Genomic DNA, 20,356 nt, shown 5'->3' with positions numbered 1-20,356 from the left:
CAGGCTGGTGGTGGTGGTGTAATGGTGTGGGGGATGTTTTCTTGGCACGCTTTAGGCCCCTTAGTGCCAATTGGGAATCGTTTAAATGCCACGGCCTACCTGAGCATTGTTTCTGACCATGTCCATCCCTTTATGGCCACCATGTACCCATCCTCTGATGGCTACTTCCAGCAGGATAGTGCACCATGTCACAAAGCTCAAATCATTTCAAACTTGTTTCTTGAACATGACAATGAGTTCACTGTACTAAAATCACCACAGTCACCAGATCTCAACCCAATAGAGCATCTTTGGGATGTGGTGGAACGGGACCTTCATGCCCTGGATGTGCATCCCACAAATCTCCATTAACTGCAAGAAGCTATCCTATCAATATGGGCCAACATTTCTAAAGAATGCTTTCAGCACCTTGTTGAATCAATGCCACGTAGAATTAAGGCAGTTCTGAAGGCGAAAGGGGGTCAAACACAGTATTAGTATGGTGTTCCTAATAATCCTTTAGATGAGTGTATATCTTCTAAGCATTTTTATATAATTGTCGATTCACACACTTAAGCCAGCGTTCACTCTCTCCATGATAATGTTGAGCTCATATGACTACAAGACTTTAAAATTCAATGGAATAACTGTAACATACTATAAAGAATATCACTGATTACTCATGGAGATTGTAAAACGTACCCATTAAACTTGAAAATATATAAGTTCCAAATTGGAATGAAGTACAGTTTAAGAAGTCCTTCTTGTCACTGCTCATCAGCTAGTTGCAAGTGTAACTGTTGGGAACACTGAAACAGATCACACCTCTAGCTCCACTTTGCTGGGTTTGCCATTACTTAGCATCAGTAACAATGCAGCCACAGCGTGACTGATTCATGACAATTCTCATACACAATTACCTTTCCTTCATCATTTTCACAACCTACAGATAAAGATTTATCAGATCTCATGGTTGTGTGTACAACAAAATGTGAACATGTTAAGCGGTTGGCAGGTTACTGTGTTTAATCAGAATATCAGGCGAACCAAAGAGGCAAAGAACTGTCCAACCCATTCTTGGTTTAGCTCATCTGTGCGTGATTGACAGCATGGCACCACACGACATTCTCTGCTCTTCCACACACATCAGTCACATCATTATGCGTTGAAACAGTGCAGAGTGGGTGGTGAGTGTTGTCAGTCATCTCCAGCTGGAAAAAAAATGTCGAAAGACATGTTAAGACCGGCAACAATTGTTACCACCCAGGCACTACTGCTACCACAGTGTAATCAAGTGGAGTTTCGAGAATTCAGGGGCAGGGATGGAGCGTGGCTGTTTTCTCCCCTCTTTTCATCTTTTGACTGCCCTGTTTTGTATGATTGGCTGTCTGACAGCAAACACTGCCGCAGAAGCAAGAATCTACAGGTTGTTCCAAATGCCAGCTAGAATTGCCAGGGCAGGAAACATCTTCTAATCCAAGAATAACCAAAAGCCTGCTGAGGAAGCTACAATTTATTTATTATCACAATTTATAACTCATTCTTACAATATGCTGAAATCTTAGCAAGTTTAAAGTTGAGCAGCAAAACCAAAAAGGCAAGCATTCTAAGGGACAGTTCATATACTGTTATATGCAACAGCAAACTTTAAAATGCTGCCGTTAAATGCCGTTAAAAAATTTTTCATTTGATCTTGGGATCTTGATCTCTTTGAGTGGATGACCGTCTGAGGTGATGATGTTAACTTATTTCACAGCTCATACCACTAATGTTCTTTCTCATGCAGATGATGTTCTGGTAGCTGGCATCACTTTGTGCGGGATGACATATTGTGCACACAGTAGAGATGCTTACAGCTTTATACTGTAGCTTAGTGTGTGTGGGTCTGCCATTCACCTATAAACATGGAGATCTCTGCATGCATGAGAGACCACCAAGCAACACGAGCCATTTCAGTAGTCTCCCATTTGTGCAATTTCATATTTACTCCCCTTGTGAATTTCTGTCATTGTACTTGTCATCTGCTATTCAATGTGTTCACAATATCTACACCCATGTGGATGTCAAGAGAAGTACAGTATGCTGAATTGAGTGTAGTTAATTGAACTGCTAGGAAGATATGTCATTCATAAATCCTATCTTGGCATGGAACCATATGGCAGCAATCTTACCTGCATTCATCTCTGAACTTGCAACAATTAAAACCTGTGATGAAAGTGACATACAAGACAGGGGACAAATTAAAGAAAACACATGAAAAAAACAATGGAGAAACTTTTTGTCATTTTGTTATGTCTGTCTATGTTTGTTTATCTTTCTATCTGCTGTACTTAGGTCTTGCTTGCAAAAGAAATCATGATCTGAATGATATAACCTGATTAAATTAAAGGTGGCATATGTAAAGGAGGGAATATCTTGTGAAGGAATGGCATTCATCCCTCCAGGATTGTTCCACAGACTTGGCAAGGAGCACTGAAGCTGTTCTGTAGGCTCAGGTCGGCCTGACTCCATACTAAGGCCATTCATGTTGGCCTTTTCTTTAATTTGTCACCCACCTGTATTTTGTCCTAACTGTGCATATATTTTTTTAATGGAACATGTGATATAGATGTTAGCGTAACATATGTGAGGCAATTATAACACTAAACCCATGCCATTTCCACTTTAAAAAAAATCTAGACAATTAGACAATATTACATGTACTGTGTGTTATATATCTATATGTTTATCACCAGTGCATGGAAAATAACAGTGCTAATTAGCCATAGCTATTTCAGAGCTAAGATGTGGTATTTTATATTGGACTAATGTAACAACTGACAAGTAAGGCCTCATCCACGCTACTCCGTTTTAGTCCACAAACGGAGAATTAAAATGAATACGATCTCCATCCACACCAGCGTTTTAGCGTTGATCTCTGTCTCCATTAAAACAACTGAAGACGCACATCTACTGGCCGTACAGGTACACTGGGCATGCGCGGGCCAGTGTAAACATGAAGCAGATGTTCTATAGTTCCGCAGTTACAGAAAAGACGAAAGACTAAATAAATACAGACGAAGAATCAGAGCAGGTTTTTTTTTCATGCACCAATAACGAGCTGGTAATGTTACTGAATGTAACACGGTACTGTGGCGGCGGAAAACTGGAAGTCATCGCAAAGTAAACTCCGACATGCACAGTACAAGTGAACGCAGAAGTGTTATTTGCACGGTACAGAATATTAATCAAACTACCATGTCAAAAACCCGGTCAGGAGCATCGTGTTTCTGCTTTGCATGACTTATAAGACCCAATCAGAGGGCCAAGTGTGAGCAGCTGCGTCATTGTTTCTAAAGTCCTCCGTTTTTGCCTGTCTTCACTAAAATGCCCTCCGGAGTTTCGAAATGCAAAACAGGGCCGGCAGCGTTTCCAAACTTCTCCGTTTTAGGTCTTCATTTTCGCCGTTGTAGTCTGGACGGAAGGTGCAAATATAGCAAAAGGTCTCCGTTTTAATTCGAAAACGCAGTAGTGTGGATGGGGCCTAGGTGTAAAACAGTCTTTCCCTTCAGCTCTACTGATGTGTAGAAGGTAAGGTCAGTTTCTGGTTACTGCATTCTTTTTAGTGCAGCAGTTAAATAATGCTTCAAGTGATGGACCGCATTTGATGTCCAAAGGTCACTGTTGTAGTTATAGGCGAAATATACTTGTAAGATGGTACATTATTATGCCATGTTCTGATGTTACTGTATGTGACCTCTTTTGTTTTATCTCTGTGGCTATTGGACAGAACCTCTGCAGTGGTGCTATATGCATGTAAAAAATCTATTCCGAGCAACCTAGAAGCTACTGTAAATGTTGATGTGATGGTCCCCTGTTCAATGTAACTGTCCCAGTAAGCTATGAGCTCGCATGCACAGTAGCAGGCCCTGGGAAATGAGGCATATAAATTAAAAGCTGCCATCATTAATGTTATTCATTCAACCTGTGCTTTTCCTGCTCTGACTTATGAAAATGTCTGCCCTAAAAAAACATTTGTATAAATGGTTATGACTGTTCCACTACGTTGGCAGTCCATAATCAAACTCATGAAGCCAACGCTTTTGGGGCCATCACTCAGGGAAAAGTCAGATTTTTTTTTTACTTCAGCTAGAGGCACTTTTAGATAAAAGGTTCACAGCTTAACAGGACTATATTCACGACATGTTCATACCCTTCCCCTCAGGACAGTAAAGCTCGAGGCAGATTTTGTAAAAGAAGGATTCTCTCTTATATATTCTTGATTTAAATCTTTAATAAACATATTGCTCTTGCCTGAATGAGCAGCATGTCTTCTTAAGTCTAAATGTCACCCCAGTGAGATATAGTAATTAATGGAAACATTAGTCACAGCGTTTTAAAATGGGAAAGGAGTCACTTCAAGAACATTTTGAAATGTCCTTCTCCAGCAGCCCAGTTGATGGATTTGTGCGTTTCAGGATCAACACATGGGAGCCCTCTATCGCCTGGGACAGCATTTGGCAGACTAACTAGATAGACAGAAGCAAGGTTCTGTATGTAAATCACTGTGAGAGCGTGGATACCAGAGGGTTTCTATTTTCAAAGCTATATTCCAATTTAACCTTCATTTGTTAGTGTTTGTTGGGTTTGGGCTACTTTATATTGTCCTTGGTGTCTAGAGTGCTGCTGGTTACATTTTGCCTGGTGCTTAATTGTATTAACTTGCCATCCCAAGCAACTGTGTGTTTAAATTCCCTACAAATACTATAAAATAGTAGTACAGACAGTCCACTGTCCTGGCAGTTAGTAGACGTGAAACAAATGTGCTTTACCCTTTAATTCTAGTAGGAAAAGAAACAAACAAGAAAGCCACATAACAAACTGTAGATTATGATATGGAATGAATTGATCTACAGTAACCATGTTCTCAATCCAGGTTTATGCAACAATGCAGATGAATGGAGACAAAAGCTGCAGGCATAATATACAATGGCAGTCCGCTAAAACTACATTGCCAGGTTGCAATCTGAGATTCCCTCGCTCAAATCTTTTGTAGTTGAAAAACACTTAAAACCATGCTTCAGTCAGGTAAAGAAAGTGTCTCATTATATGACACCTGCCCAGGTCTGTGGACGTCTGCTGGCAGCCAAAATGTTTGACTACGTGGTCCCCACCCAGTCAAAATATGAACCATTTTTAATCAAAACAGCACTGCACTGGTAAATCTGGGAATGTTTCACCGTGTCAGGTGGAGTGCATGGTAAGATGAGACTTTCTTATAAATTTGGCCTCTCCCAGCAATTGAGACTCAGCACCTACAGCTAATGACAGTGACCTGCAGCACATCTGCATAGGGTGTTACTGGGGATATTTCACTTCCCTTGGACTACAGTGAGAGAAGCTGACTCTTGGTGTTTGTGAAGATTAATTCATGGCAGCTGCAGGACATTTTACACTTGCTTAATGCTAAAGGCACATACAGGAAAGGGAAAGTTCAGAAAGCTAACAGGGGTAAAGCTGATGTCCTGAAAACTTAAATGACAGAACTGAACAAAAATAGACATCAGTTAGTTTGGTCCATATTCCAATAGCTGATTGAGCAATGCACATACAGTTCAATTGCAAAGGCACTTGTCAATTAAAAACAATATCAGCACCAATGTTTCTTAATAAGGCACAAATGCAGGGACCTGTAAACTGCATGCAGTCCCAAAAAACTGTTTAAAATGTAGCTAAAAATGTGTCACATTTAGCTGACAGTTGAAAATCCAACTGATAGACATTATTATCTCTAAGTGGTTGTTGTAACTTATGTTTTGATTAATTTTATCTGTTTCTTTGGGTTTTGTATTGGTCATATGCCATTCATCACATCTGTACCAATGATAAAGAGACAGCTGATGCTAGTTTACAGTTTTTCTTGATTGCTTAAACACAGTTCTTGAAACTCTAAACACAAATCCATAACTTCTCACCGATTTCCCCAAACACCCTATTTTCTGGTCAAAATTAAGCTCTCCACTCAAAACCATTCAATCGTGCTGAAAAAACAAACTTTGCCCTCAACAAGCCCTCAAAAACACACGCTACAACACAGTTTTACACACTGGTGAGATAAATTCAAAAGTAATGTTGCTTGTGGTTCTCCCCCTCGAACACCTTTTCAAATGATGAACACAACAAAAGAAACAACAAATGTAAACATTTGCACATTTTTTATTCCTTAATTTACTGTACAGTACAACAACAAAAAATTATTCTGCCCCAGCATCCTGTCTTTGGTCTAGACAAGCCAGAGATTCTCGTCCTCTACCTCCTTCTCCACCTCCTCCTCCTCCCTACTCCTCCTCTACTTCAACCTCTCCCTCCTCCTCCTCCTCCTCCTCCTCCTCCTCCTCTTCTTCATCTCCAGACTTCTTCTCCACCTTTACTACCCCCTCCATCTTCATCTTCTTCCTTTCCCTCCTCCTCCTCCTCCTCCTGCTCCTCCTCCACCTACTCTCTCTACTCCTCCTCCACCTCCTCCTCCTTCTCTTCTCTGGTGTCCTCTACCTCTTTGTTCACATCTCTCTGGATCCATTGTTCTAAAACTGAATGAACGGATCTGATTGGTGTGTTATCAATTATGACTCTGTGTTTCTACCTGGGTTATTGTGTGCTAATTGAGCTCAAGCTGAGCTGACTTGCGTATCCAATATTGTGTGTTTCACATAGTGTAGGCAATAAGAAATGAAGGGAAAAATGGAGTTATGGTTTTGAAATTGAAACTTAAGCAACTGAGAAAAACTGTAATACCCTTCTTTCTATGGATTGAAGATATCACTGTGTTCGAGCTAGTAAATGGCGCTCAACAGGTATTAAAATAACATGCACAGAGAAGTAAATTGGGAAACAATGCTAATGTTAGCATGCTTGACTTGCTAGCTCCAACTTTCCAAGTGGAATGGAGGGCATGTAGTCTACTATACATCTACCTTTGAATGTACTGACTCTGTCATTGCAAAGCCTCTTCTACAGCCATGATCTGTAACTTTGCAGGCTAATAAGAGAAATGACAGATGAAATATCCCCATTGCAGCTTGATTATGTTTGATTACAAAAATAAAATATCAAGAGGGTACCGGGGCTCAATGCATATACCCTATAAGAAGTTCATACAACATGTATTTTTTTTGCAATTCAACTGAAATTAAAAAGGTTTAAATGTTTCAAGTACATGAAAGTAAATAGAAACCAAGGGTTCCACCAGTGCAGCCTTTTGGCTACTAATCACCGGACAGTGAACTGGCCAGAGGCATATTAGGCACAGCTGCCTCTATGAAAACATTGCAACACGGGCTCGTATAGCTTACAGTATATCATGTTTCTACAAGCAACCAGTTAACTAGTTTATTGCTTACTTACTTCCATGATGTGAAGGCTGTCCTCACTGCCATCTCGCTAGCTGACAACACAACCGTAGCATTGGATACCTTGCACTAGTATGCAGCTACCCTCTACAAAGAAGCAAAGAACAGAGGCAGTTCTAAGTATCTTTCTTTTTCTGATTTTTTGGGGCAACAAAAGGAACAGAGAAATACAGTAACATCTTAAAAGTGGTTTTAACCAAAGGTTGTCAAAAGTTAGTGAAGCAAAAAACTATATCAATTATTTTGGCAAAAATCTACTGTATTGTAGAAACTCCAAGTTGGTAGGTGTGTATGCTCACAGGGTTGACTCTCGATTGTTCTATCATGTCTTCTTTTTCTCACGTTCGATACGTTTGGCATATTATGACTGCAGGATATACCAGCGCTGTGCTTGCCTTCATGTGCAGGATGTGCTGCTGGCCTCTCTTCTTGGGTTTCCAGAAATCTAACTCCAGAGTCAATGGGCATTATTAAAATGTTTCTTGTGTTGTTTTCAATAGAAGCTGGACCATCTTTGTGACCAGAATTCCATGACATCAACATTACAACTTTTATCTTTGACTGAATTGTTACAATAGAGCAATTTGGGAAAGCTGTTATTCTGGCAACAGTAACAAGGGGTTTGTGTGAGTGTGTGTTTGTGTAGGTGTGTGTGTGAGAGAGAGAGAGAGAGAGAGAGAGAGAGAGAGAGAAATTGTATATGTGTGTTCATTTGTGTTGCTGGCTAGCTGGGGGGCATGAAGCTGAGAGTAGGGCATTATTAAAAACCATCTGCTTTCCTGCAGAGTCAGAAGGCCGTCTGGACACAGTCTCTTAACAGGCCTTGTTTTCCTAGACGCCCTGAGGCAATATGACAAATTTGAACTAAAAAGGAGGGGGTGAATGAAACAATATTTTTTGCTAATTCAAATCTATGTGTGTGTCTTCAAAAAGAAAACTTAACACAAACCATGTTTCCATACCACTATACAGTAACCAAAATGTACTTCTAAAGATTGTAGGTACGTTTTAAAACATATGTCTCAATTTGCGCTTTAGCATCAGGCAGGAAATACATATTCTGTTATTCGATGACCTCTCAAAGCTAATACTTTGTAACTGGTTGCGAGATAAAAATTAAGATGGCTTTATTTTGCTTTATTATCTGCAGTGCAGTGTTTTGCATGTTCCCTCTCTTGCTCTCTCTCTCTCGTATAACCATTCTGTATATATATATCAGGCAGGCAATTAAACTTTTTCATTTGCACGCGCTGTTTTCAACTAATACTGACCCACCCACTGCAAACACACAAATACTCTGAAACACAGTACAGGCATTTACTATGTTAGATTTTAGTGTGTTTATATGTACACTAGAATACACGGCTGTTCTGGAAATCTCAAGATGGATTTGTTATATCTTACACTGCTCAAAGTAATGCCATTTGTAAAATGTGAAATATTCTTTTAGTAGAGGGTATTATGAAAAACAAAACGATGTCTTTAGCATTTCCAGCACACTACACAATTACATATATCAATGAAAGATTAAACAATATAACTTCTTCATCATAAGACGTCAGTGTTGTCTTCTTCTACAATAAACCCAAAATAATGTTATAGTTACATTCATGGTTGTTCCAGTTACTTTATTACAAACACAAGGAATTTCACTTCATCTAACTTGGATTCAGTGCCATGATATTGCCTGAAAACACTACAGATGCAACAAAGCAGGCTAAGCACAATACTGTTTGGTGGAAACTGCAATTATTTGCAATCAGTTACACTTGCAAGTCTACTACTCTCAAAGAAATGGTCATGATTGGACCAGAATTGTCTAGGTCCAGATAAATGAGAAGAAATAACCCTTCTTCACTCTAAAAGTCAAAAACACATGTTGTAAGGAATTATGAAGCTATTGTTATTATGTAGCTCTATACATCAAGTTGATGGCAAGTGTGAGTTTCAGGCTCATGCAGGCACGTGCACCTATGCAGTACCTTAGACATTTTGAAAATGGTGCATCTCTAGTAACACCTTTAAAATGGCCAGTGCACACTGGAAATACTGCATCCGATTAGGTTTAGATGATAGCCCTCCTAGCTTTGTTTGCATCACAGCACAGTTTCCTTTCTGTTCTGCTCAATGACCCTGTTTTTTCCCCTCTTCCCTCTTCTGTTGGCATAAACAGACAGTAATGGCGTCTGCGTTTTCCTTCCCCCTCACTGGTCCTTCACATGGCTCAGCAGCTTAGCTTGACAGCTCCGCTGTGTGTGAGTTCAATTGGTGGAGTTGAAAGCCTTTTGCAGCATTGGGGTTTGGACTGATAGAATCCTCCATTTACCTTTTGCCCTCGGGCGATGAAAGAAAAGGAATAAGGTTAAAACCATGCTGGTAGTAGGGACTAAATAGAACATGATCCTAAAAAAACACATAGAAAAATACAAAACAAAAGTAGAAGGAGTAAGAAGGAATAAAGGGTTGGTATGTAAATCTTTCTCTTAAGTATGGCATACATATATTAACAAGTTTTGGTTTCAGGGGATAAGTCTGTATCAAAACCTTTCATCAATCACCTTGATTATTTGAAAGACATCAGATGATGATGCTTGCATGAACAAATGCACACAGTGAACTCTGTAAAGGTTCATCACCTGGCAGCACTGTATTTCTTCCTAAAGAGCAGCTCACTTAGCTTAGGCAACAGTTTCTCAAAGGGGAAGCAATCATGCGATAAGATGTGTGCAATTAATAAAGTAACCTCAGAGAAATGGGAGTTTTACATTTCATAGATAGCGAGTAAGTGTAAATGTATTAAACCAGTGTCATTTTAGGGTTTTTCCTGTCACTTATTCCCTATGAACTGCATCCACTGATATATTGGCCACATTCAGAGGCTACTGGTGTAGCTTCCGAAACGAAACCCAGCCCCAGGGGAGTTTTGTAGTTGTAGTCTAGACAAAGAGCTTGGAGGTGAGTTGAGTCCCTAGTGAGGATCTGAATTGGAGTAAAAATGTATGGTTGTGAGTTGTAGTTGTGATGGCAAATGTTTGATATGTGACAGCTTTTTGTCAGAAATTACAGTGAAATTGTTGACAGGCGGCAGGGGTCACTGTAGTGTTGTTAGCGATGATGGAAAGATCTTGCAGAAGGCAAGGAAAATGTACAGGAAAAAAAAGAGCAGTTCTCTCTTGTCAAGGCTGAGCTTGAGGTGGTGGGCAGGCATCTATTCAGAGATGTCAACGTGGCATGCCTCATGCTATATATTGCCAGAGGGAAAGGAAAGGTTAGGTTGAGTGTCATCAGCATAACAATGGTAGGCAATATTATTGGATGACAGAACAAGGACATTTATAGTGTAAAAAGGAAATCAGAAGCATGTCCAGAAGCTTTCCACAGGAGAGGATTTTTAGTGGTGACAACCAAAGATTACACTGTCAAACTAGGAGATGAATGACAGCAGTCTGGGACAGAAATTTAAAGATGAGAAAGTGTGGCAAGAGCCATCTGTATGTTTCTGGGATTGGATGCAATGAACTGTTACCGGATGATGAGGACCGTGGACAGAGGGACAGTTTTAGCAGTGACTCAGTAACAGCAGGGAAAGTATGAACTTTGAACCTGGATTTGCTTAATTTGTGCTGACATCACACATTCATCATCAGTGACGTCAGGTTTAATGCATACAAAAAGGTCATACAGTACGAGGGCTTGAATTTGCTAAAACTGGACACAAAAATAGGAAAAGATACGTTTTAATTTACACATTTTAGAACATGCTGAGATTGGAAATTGATTATATAATCAGATAAATTAAAGGCATTTTATTCTATTCTATTGCACAGAGGAATGAGGAAATGAATGAATGCAAATCAGTGCTCATGAACAATTTTAATCTTACTATCCTATATTGTACATTTTCTCAAGGTCCAGACTTGAAGCCGGCTTCCTTTTTTAAACAGTGCCATCATTTTTGTGTGTGTGGGCGATATTAGATTGGGAGAATGAGTCACATTACTATATTAGCAGATCATGATTTTGATGCAATCTTATAACAAATGTAATTTCTCTGAAGGGGCAATTTAATATAACATAGCTTTTTTGTGCTAATAGCTTGGACAGAGGATCAATTTCAAGTGAGACAACAGAGAGTTTAAAAGGATGTTTTTCATGTTGAAGCCATCCATAGAGTTGAAAGGTTAGATTTTACTTTATTAGTGTTGGGTCAGGGACACCTGACTGAAATAATAATGACACCATTGACAAGTTACAGCTAGCCTATTGAGCATCCAGCTGTAACACACTATTTCTGCTATTTTCTACTGTTGCCATAGGCATACTGTGAAGCTGCTATTCAAGTGGAAAATACAAATGTGTGTACACGCAGGAAGTCACTGGATTTCACCAGCCAGTGATCAACCATTAGTGGTGGCTCACACACTGTCTTAACAATTATTATAAGAAACTATATGAATGGCTAATGCATGAAATGGCAATTCACCTGTACGCACTGGACCTCTGCTGCAAGAAAGAGGATGATCTTCCTCAAAAGATAAACCACTGGCTCGCTTCTTGCTGGATTATTGATTGTTAACTAGGATCAATAATGTCAATCATGTTAGTTTATTTGGGGTTATGGTTGTCTGTTACAGATGAGTGTCTTGTCCTTCAGTAATGAATTATATCTCCAGGAGTTACATCCATATTGCGCATTTCATAATTTAGATCCAATGGCGAGGCTCAGCTGCAATGTAGAAAATAATATAAAGTGAAAGGTCGTTGGGGTGGTGGATGGCCGTGTAGCATGTGATAATCTTGCAGGAGGGTAGAGTGCATTCTATCATACACCCTGCAATTAACTTTAGCCTTTTTGTTAACCATAACAATACTGTTTCCACAACCCTTAACAAGTGTTTCAGTTGCCTAACCATAGTAAAACCTTAATCACAATTTATTTGCCATAACCATGGTCTTTCCCTAAATGTAAACTTTGATTGTAAATCAAGTCTTCTGGGGGTCATGAACATTGGTATACAATTTCATGACAATCCCTCTAGTAGTTCTTTAAATATTTTAGTATAGATGAAAGTGGTTGACCGACTAATAGACAGACCGAGTTTGCCTTCCCTGGAGCTATGCTGCTAAATGGTTTGTCATTAAATGTGTGGCTCAGTAAAAAAATCTGTAAAACTCCCAAAAGTATAAGGTTTTTCTTTTACATATTGTACATTTAGCAGTGGCATATTTATTTATTACATTTGTTCCTGTTTTTACGAGTACCATTTGTTTTCAAGTTCTGCTTGAACAGCCTTTTTTCAACTTTTACAATATGAATCAGCTGCAACATTTATCTGAACTTTTTCTCTCTCTGAGCTAAGCTTTTATTGAGCTTGAAAATAACTGGCACTTTACAATACAGCAGACACCGGTGACTGAATGACAGGAGACAGGCAATACTAAAAACAATTGCAAAAAGCACTTGCCTCCTGAATATTGATGCTGTTGTTGTAGGCAACATCAAAGTAAATTCTCAGACGTCTTGGGTCAAAGAAGCCAATTAGGACCAGGCACAGGTACTTTAAAAACACACAACAATATACTGTAGAAGATACAAGAACCCTAATTACACGTGACTATGTGGGTTCTTTGTGCCACATTTCTGGTTCCATCCATCCATTGATTTCTCAGCTTCTTATCCAGGTCAGGGTTGCAGTAGTTACAGCAGAGGGCGCATGCCTTCTTTTTCATGTAAATCTTCTTCACCTAAGTGGGAGGTGTAAAGCCTCCAGTGTATCCTGGGTCTCTACGCTGGTCTTCTTCCAGTAGACCATGCTTTAAACACCTCCAGGAAAGTGCCTAGGGTCTTCTGTAAAAGGTGCCTAAACCACCTAAATTGTGTCCTCTCAGTTTGAAGAAGAGGTTGTAGCTCGATACTGAGGTCCTCCCAAATCACTGAACCTCATAGATGGTCAATGAATCTCATTTGGCTTCTGAAATCCATTGACCCTAAATTGGTTTAGTGGGCTCATTACATTATTCTGTGAAAAAGCAGGAGAGCAATACAAATGTTGAGATTACAGAGAGAGAAAGAGAGAAATAAACTATGAAAGAAATTAAGACACCATATGGGCTGTGAAACATCTGTTGCCCCCAGGGGGTTGCAGGGACCAATGGAGCTCCATTAATCCCATAGATAATACATTATTGTGATTGAATAAATAAATAAACCATCAAGTCACTTAAAATTATCTTAAGCACTGAACAGTTTCAGAGATTCCATTGTTCATCTGTCTCATTATGATATATATATAAACTCAGCTTTTGGCTTTTTGCCTATGGCTGCTGAACACTACTGCAATATTAAATGGTATAGCACTCCTTATGTATTATTACTTAATCCCACACTATTTAGCATTGAACAGACAAAAGAATAGTCTAACTGTGCCAGTGAAAAAGCGTCAAACAATGTTATATCACCAAAAATTGTTCAGGCATTATTCACAAAATGACAAGAAGTCAAATTTTATCTCCTGGGCTTATTGAACACATTGAACACACATTATGCTTTTGAGGACAGAGTAAAGATCATGCAGTAAACATGACTTTGTCCTGAGGCAAAACAGCTGCAACAGATATTATCTCAGTTGTTGCAGTTAATATAAAAAAAAACTATTTGCTGAAACTCTTTGTTTTAATGTATAAGAGCCTACATTTTCTTTGCTTTTTTTGTATTCAAAGCATGTTTACATTGAACATACTGGAGCATTGCTTATTTTACATCTTTGTTTTTGCTACTGGAATTCTTGAAGCATTTCTTCATTTGGATTAGTAACATGTAGAACTTCACTGTGAAACCCAACTGTTAAAATAAAACTACAAGTATCTCAATTAGTTTTTGGAAATGTAATGATTCATCCATGTAAAAAAAAAAATTAAGGTATAACTGTGAACTGAAAAATTAAAAAATAATAACACTTGATGTCATTAAGCAAATGATGACCATCACCCAGTTGGTGTGGTCTTATTTGTACTGAATACTGCAATGTGCATACATTAAGTTATGACATCTCCCCATAAGCTGGTGGTAGACTGGCAAGCTGGTGGATTGAATTGGCAATAAGTACTTGATAAAACAAACTATCTTTATATGTAGCTCATGACCATACCTTAATATGTTGCATTCTGTCTACCATGGTAACGTACACTCACCGGCCTTGCTTGTACCGGGTTGGACCCCTTTTGCCTTCAGAGCTACCTTAATTCTTTGTGGCATACTTTGAACAACATTCCTCAGAGACTTTGGTCTATATTGACATGATAGCATCACGCAGTTGTTACAGTTTTGTTGGCTGCACATCCATCCATCCTTCCGTTCCACCAGTTCAGCGAACTCATTGTCATGTTCAAGAAACCAGTTTGAGATGAATTAAGTTTTGTGACATGGTGCAAGATAATGTCTTCCACACCATTACACCACCACCACCAGCCTGAAACCGTTGATACAAGGCAGGATGGATCCATGCTTTCATGTTGTTTAAGCCAAATTCTGACCCTACCATTTGAATACCCCAGCTGAAATCGAGACTCATCAGACCAGGCAAAGTTTTTCCAATTTTCTATTGTCCAATTTTGTTGAGCCTGTGTGAATTGTAGCTTCCTTTTCCTGTTTTCTTTGCTGACAGGAGTGACACCTGGTGTGGTCTTCTGCTGCTGTACAACATCTGCTTCAAGGCTCGACGTGTTGCGCATTCAGAGATAGTATTCTGCATAGCTTGGTTGTAACAAATAGTTATTTGAGTTACTGTTGCCTTTATATCATCTCAAATGAGAAAATCCCAGTAGATCAGCAGTTTCTGAAATACTCAGACCAGCCCGTCTGGCACCAACAACCATGCCACGCTCAAAGTCACGTAAATCCCCTTTCTTCCCCATTCTGATGCTCGGTTTGAACTTCAGCAAGTTGATCACAACTACATACGAGTTGCTGCCCTGTGATTGGCTGATTAGCTATTTGTGTTAACAAGCAATTGAACAGGTGTACCTAATAAAGTGGCCAGTGAGTGCATAGCTGAATGTGTAGTACATAGCACATTTCAAACATACAAAAGCAATGCATAAAATAAAATAACAAATTTAACAGACTGCTAGCAGATCAAGAATTGTATGGATTTTGGACAATTATTCAAAAACAATACAATTAGTAAGAGTACTTTTGTCAGAATAATGAGTTCAGTTTAATAACAGCAGTGAACAACATGTGGTTTTGAATAAACTTAGGATCTTGTTGTCCAGGGTATTCTCTGTAGGGGTGCCATCAGCTCCGAAACAAACCCTAGAGGGAAAAACACAGGAAGATTGTTAGAAATCAAAGGACTGTGTGAAAATAGCAAATCATTAATGTATTTATCCAGTATCCTGTCTCACAATTAAATATACAGTCTGCCAATCCTCACAGGTTTTCATCCACTTCTCATTGTGTGGCCAATATTTGCTTATTGGACTGGCTGTGCTTAGGTGCCAACTTTCCAGTTGGAGACACACCAAAGTATTACTGGGCAGATTTACTCCAGATTTGTCCACCAAAAACACTGAAGGGAAAATCCCAACTGAAGGCTTTGTTGGATCAGCTGTAATCACTGATTATGTTTGTACTCGAAAATGATATATTCAAGAAAAAAGATAAATGCAGTAACACCAAAATAATGTGTTAGCCAAGGTTTCCTTGGCAACACCAACGCTGTGTCCCAAATACATACATACTTTAACCTGGTTATAGTGTTTAAACTGGAAAACATTTAATTGTGCTATTGATGGACACAAATAGTTTGTGGAAGAAATTACAACAAATTGTTTATGGTGTTGAGACAGCCCCAGTGTGTTCTATGTAAGCAAAGAAAAAAAACATAATAAAAACCATTCAATCTTAGAGAAACATTTGGCTTTCTTTTAGTTAAGTTCAGTTGGCCAATATCAGATTAGAATGATGACTCCCCTCCTGTTATATTTTTACTACAGAAAGTGCATAATAAGGGGCTTTAGGCTGACAAGGAACTGCCATTCTTTATGCACACTTCTGCTTTATCATAAAATGATGAGCAAATGTGTCTCATCAAGTGAGATCACCTTGCTTCTAATATCCAAGTACAGTGCAGTACGGTCCTACCACTGACCCTAACACTAACATTTTCCATTCATAATGTGCAACTAACATCCTTCCTGTATTGATCATTACATCTGATCATTTTACATCATGCCTGCCCTCGGACTGTCCCCATAAAGATTATTTGCACATACAAGCAAAATGTTTCACCTTGATTCAGTTCTCCTTGTGAATGACACTATTTTACTAATCTTTATGTGTAATGCAGTCCTCGGTTCATATATAAGCTTGGTTAGTTGTTTTAAATTAAAAAAATAAAAGTTATAATATAATATATGTCTAAAACTTCTTGCTAGTTTAATTTAATCAATGCAATAACTTGGTTAACTGTGATATAGAAGTTAATTTTTCATTGCAGAGGAGAGTATGCATTTAAAAACAGCAATATAAACAATTCAATGACGCTGGATGGTTTTTTAGCATGTGCTTTTGTTTTTCTCTTTGTGTAAGACACTTACTGTAAGATACATACACTGTTTATGAAATCACTTGTAGTTTTTCTTTTTTCTTACCTTCATCTACTTCCTACTATATTGAGTTAAATACTCTGTTGCGATTGTTGTATTTCCCATTTTGCACATATTCCTTGCCAATAAGCTATATATATATATACATATATATAGACTACATTACCATTTTTGAATAGCATATAATAGCATGCAAACCAAGATACTCATCATCATATATCTCTAAGGAGCATTATTGTACACAACATTAAATGTTTCCCTCCTTTCCTCACCTATTCAGCTAACATGTATTGATGTGCAGTGGGTCTCACTGTTGAAGTATGTGTAATACACAAGCAGATATACTTAATTTGTATTTCATTGAGCCTAATCCACACCTCTCAAAGTAGTGAATGAGACCTCTACAAGAACCACAAAATGAATGCACCTTAATGTTCTTTATTCCTGTATTCCTCTCAGCCAACAGCAACAAATAACTACATTAAAACGAATTACAAAAGCTCTCATTTTCTTTTTGTATGATCAGCTGAAAGGGCTGCTATTGGCATTATCACTTTGTAGTTTCAGGTTCCCAGAGGAATTATCATTGGATGAGGTTTCAGAAGCTTCCGTTTCTCCCACCCCCAATGACTCCACATTTATCAGCAGAGGAAATGAAATTAAGGCCCTGACAACTTGATAATAACGATTTGGTTGGAGAATAAAGAACATTTTTGGGTTGTAATGAGCTCTCATTATTTATAAAGCATAATCACAGAAGAATGTGTGTAAAGGAAATATACTGCCCTCTTCATTGGGATGAGGAAAAAACAAATCCTCTTTAAAACTAATTGTTGTTTTCTGTTGCACTCCCTTACGAGACCAATTTGAGGGAACAACATGTTCTATGACTTGTAAGGTATTTGTTTCGATACATGTGGTTTAGCTCATATTTTAGCACAGGCTGAATAAAGCACTCCACAATGTTTAATCAGACATTTGCTCAAAAACATTGTCCTCCTCTTTGGGTCTAACTAGTGACAATAAAACAACATTGTTAATTTCAAAAGATTTCAACATATATTTATTTGTCTCTTCCCCTGATATCCAAGAGTTTTTCTAGTTTAAGGCGCCCATGCATATGTATGGTTTGAAGTTGTTTGGCTTTCTCAATATGTTTATTTTAAAATCTTTTTTTAGCTTTACTCATAATTTTGTGTTATTCCAAAGTAGATTGTCTTGATGTTGGAAATTATAATGAGATTTATGTTTCTAGGACACCATCGGAAATGAGGCTTTAGTCTCAGTAGGATATTTCAAGCACTCATCTGCTGGTTTCTCTTTTTTTTTCAATTTGAATCGAATAACAAAGCAGAAGATGATAGACAGGACGAAAAGAAACAAAGGAGATTGGAGGCTTCATTTGAGTGCTGAACAACACTGAATAAAACTAAACAAAACCTGAGAAAGTAGTCTCACAACAATGGATGAAATGTGTAGGCTGCAATCACATATAATAGTTCACTGGAGATGAATCAAAAGCAATCTAATATTATTAGAATGACTTAATTAGTGATATAGTCATTAAATATGTAGCATGTTTTAAATTTGGTTTTAATAGAAACAAATTAAAAAACAAGATTTGTAGTCCCTAAAATACCAGACAAATGCCAGACCAGAGCAGACTACATGATATTTTTGTCTTTGACATGGTCACAGTGGCAATCATAGAGTCATAAATTCTTGAAGTGAGACATAGCAGACTGCATGTACACATCCCTGATCAAACACCTGCACAAGGGACATAGGTGATTAGGAATGAGGTGCAAGGGACCAACCCTATTGTTCACTTGGCAGCACCAACAACATCATTCGTCTTTCACTTTGCCATTTTACAGCTGTGGGCGATTGTAGGCTCGGCACTCTTTCTGACATCGTAAGCAGTGTGTAGTCTTTCTCTATGGCAAGCTACATAGGATAAAACGAGCATGCGTCATGGCCATCGTTCACAATTGTTCCCTACACTCATTGTCGTGACGCTGACTACTCGGCTTACTAGAAACAGTTTGGAGCAGTCCATGTAAGCAACAAATGACATATGAGGCTAATGATTTTCTAAAAGAACACTTAAAAGACGGTGACATGAGGAACACAGGGGATTAAGTGGGACTTTTGACTCCAGTCATGACGCTAACACAGTAATGTGTGAGGAGGAGCAGCTGACTGTGTCTGTTATTGCCCCACACAAGGCTGAACCCTGGAAACATCTTGAGTCTAATGAAGACGACTGTTTTGAAAGAAACAGAGCGTGTGATGTTAGAGGACCTTTCTGACAGACACTCAGGTAAGCCAAGGTTATACATTTTTGCTATGAATGATTTCTTTTGTGCCATGCCCATCTTACCTTGTATTTGGGAGTGGGTGTGTGCACATATTCTCTAATATCCTTTTCTCTTTTTAATCGGCATCAATATTGAACCCACACATCAAAGGAGCAGCCTCTCCTTGAAGTTGAGTACGCTTGACTAGGTGCTGAGGTGAATGACAACCAGGTAGGCCAACAACAACATCAACAACAGGAAATTGACCACAGTTAAGCTGCTTTTGAAATGGCTCATTAGGCTCTGTCACAGTCTACTGGAGGAGCATGACAGTGTATTTGCTAGACCTGATTTCATAACCCTGAAATTTGTGAGTGAGAGAATAGCTCTCTTAGTACTGCAGCGACGAGCATCTTTCCAAAGACACCCTCTTGGACCTACAACATGCTGATCAAGTAGAAAAAATTTGATATCTTACTTTCATATTTAGTTAACATACTAATTCAGGGATTTCCCCACTCAGCCACTCCCATTAACTCACCAAACTGCCCGCTCTCACACACACACTCCTTCCCCTGCCAGAATCGAAAGTTCTATGACTATTACTGCTACTGTTACTACTGACAATACTACTGCGGAGGCTGAAATATAAGATGAACATTGTTCTGGCTGACATCCTTAAACACATATTAAAAACCTTTGTAATTGTATGCATGCGATTTTCAGTATAAACAATTTTCAGTCTAAAGCCTTCAGTTCTTGATAAGATGAAATTCAGATCACAAATTTACTGAAACATATTTTGTTGTTGTACAGACAAGGAAGGTAAAAAAATCCACCTAGTTGAAAATATGTATATTCTCACACATATTTCTTTTCCATTTGGCTCAAATGTGTTGAATTGGATCAAGAGTTACAAAGAGGGAAAAAAAGCATTCTCTCTTGATTTGTAAAGACTCAACTGTGCCTTGGACTGAGTTTCTGTTAAGCCAACGAATCACAACCTTGATGTAAATAGACAAACAAAAGAGTTACCCGTCTTTTAAAGGTACTGATCATTTCAACAAGTTGGCAGAGCTC

The sequence above is a fragment of the Micropterus salmoides genome, unplaced genomic scaffold, assembly GCF_014851395.1.
Source record: "Micropterus salmoides isolate LMB-PRFRI ecotype aquatic unplaced genomic scaffold, ASM1485139v1 Ms_hic_scaffold_6, whole genome shotgun sequence".
Classification (NCBI taxonomy): domain Eukaryota; kingdom Metazoa; phylum Chordata; class Actinopteri; order Centrarchiformes; family Centrarchidae; genus Micropterus; species Micropterus salmoides.
This window is presented reverse-complemented; position numbering follows the sequence as displayed.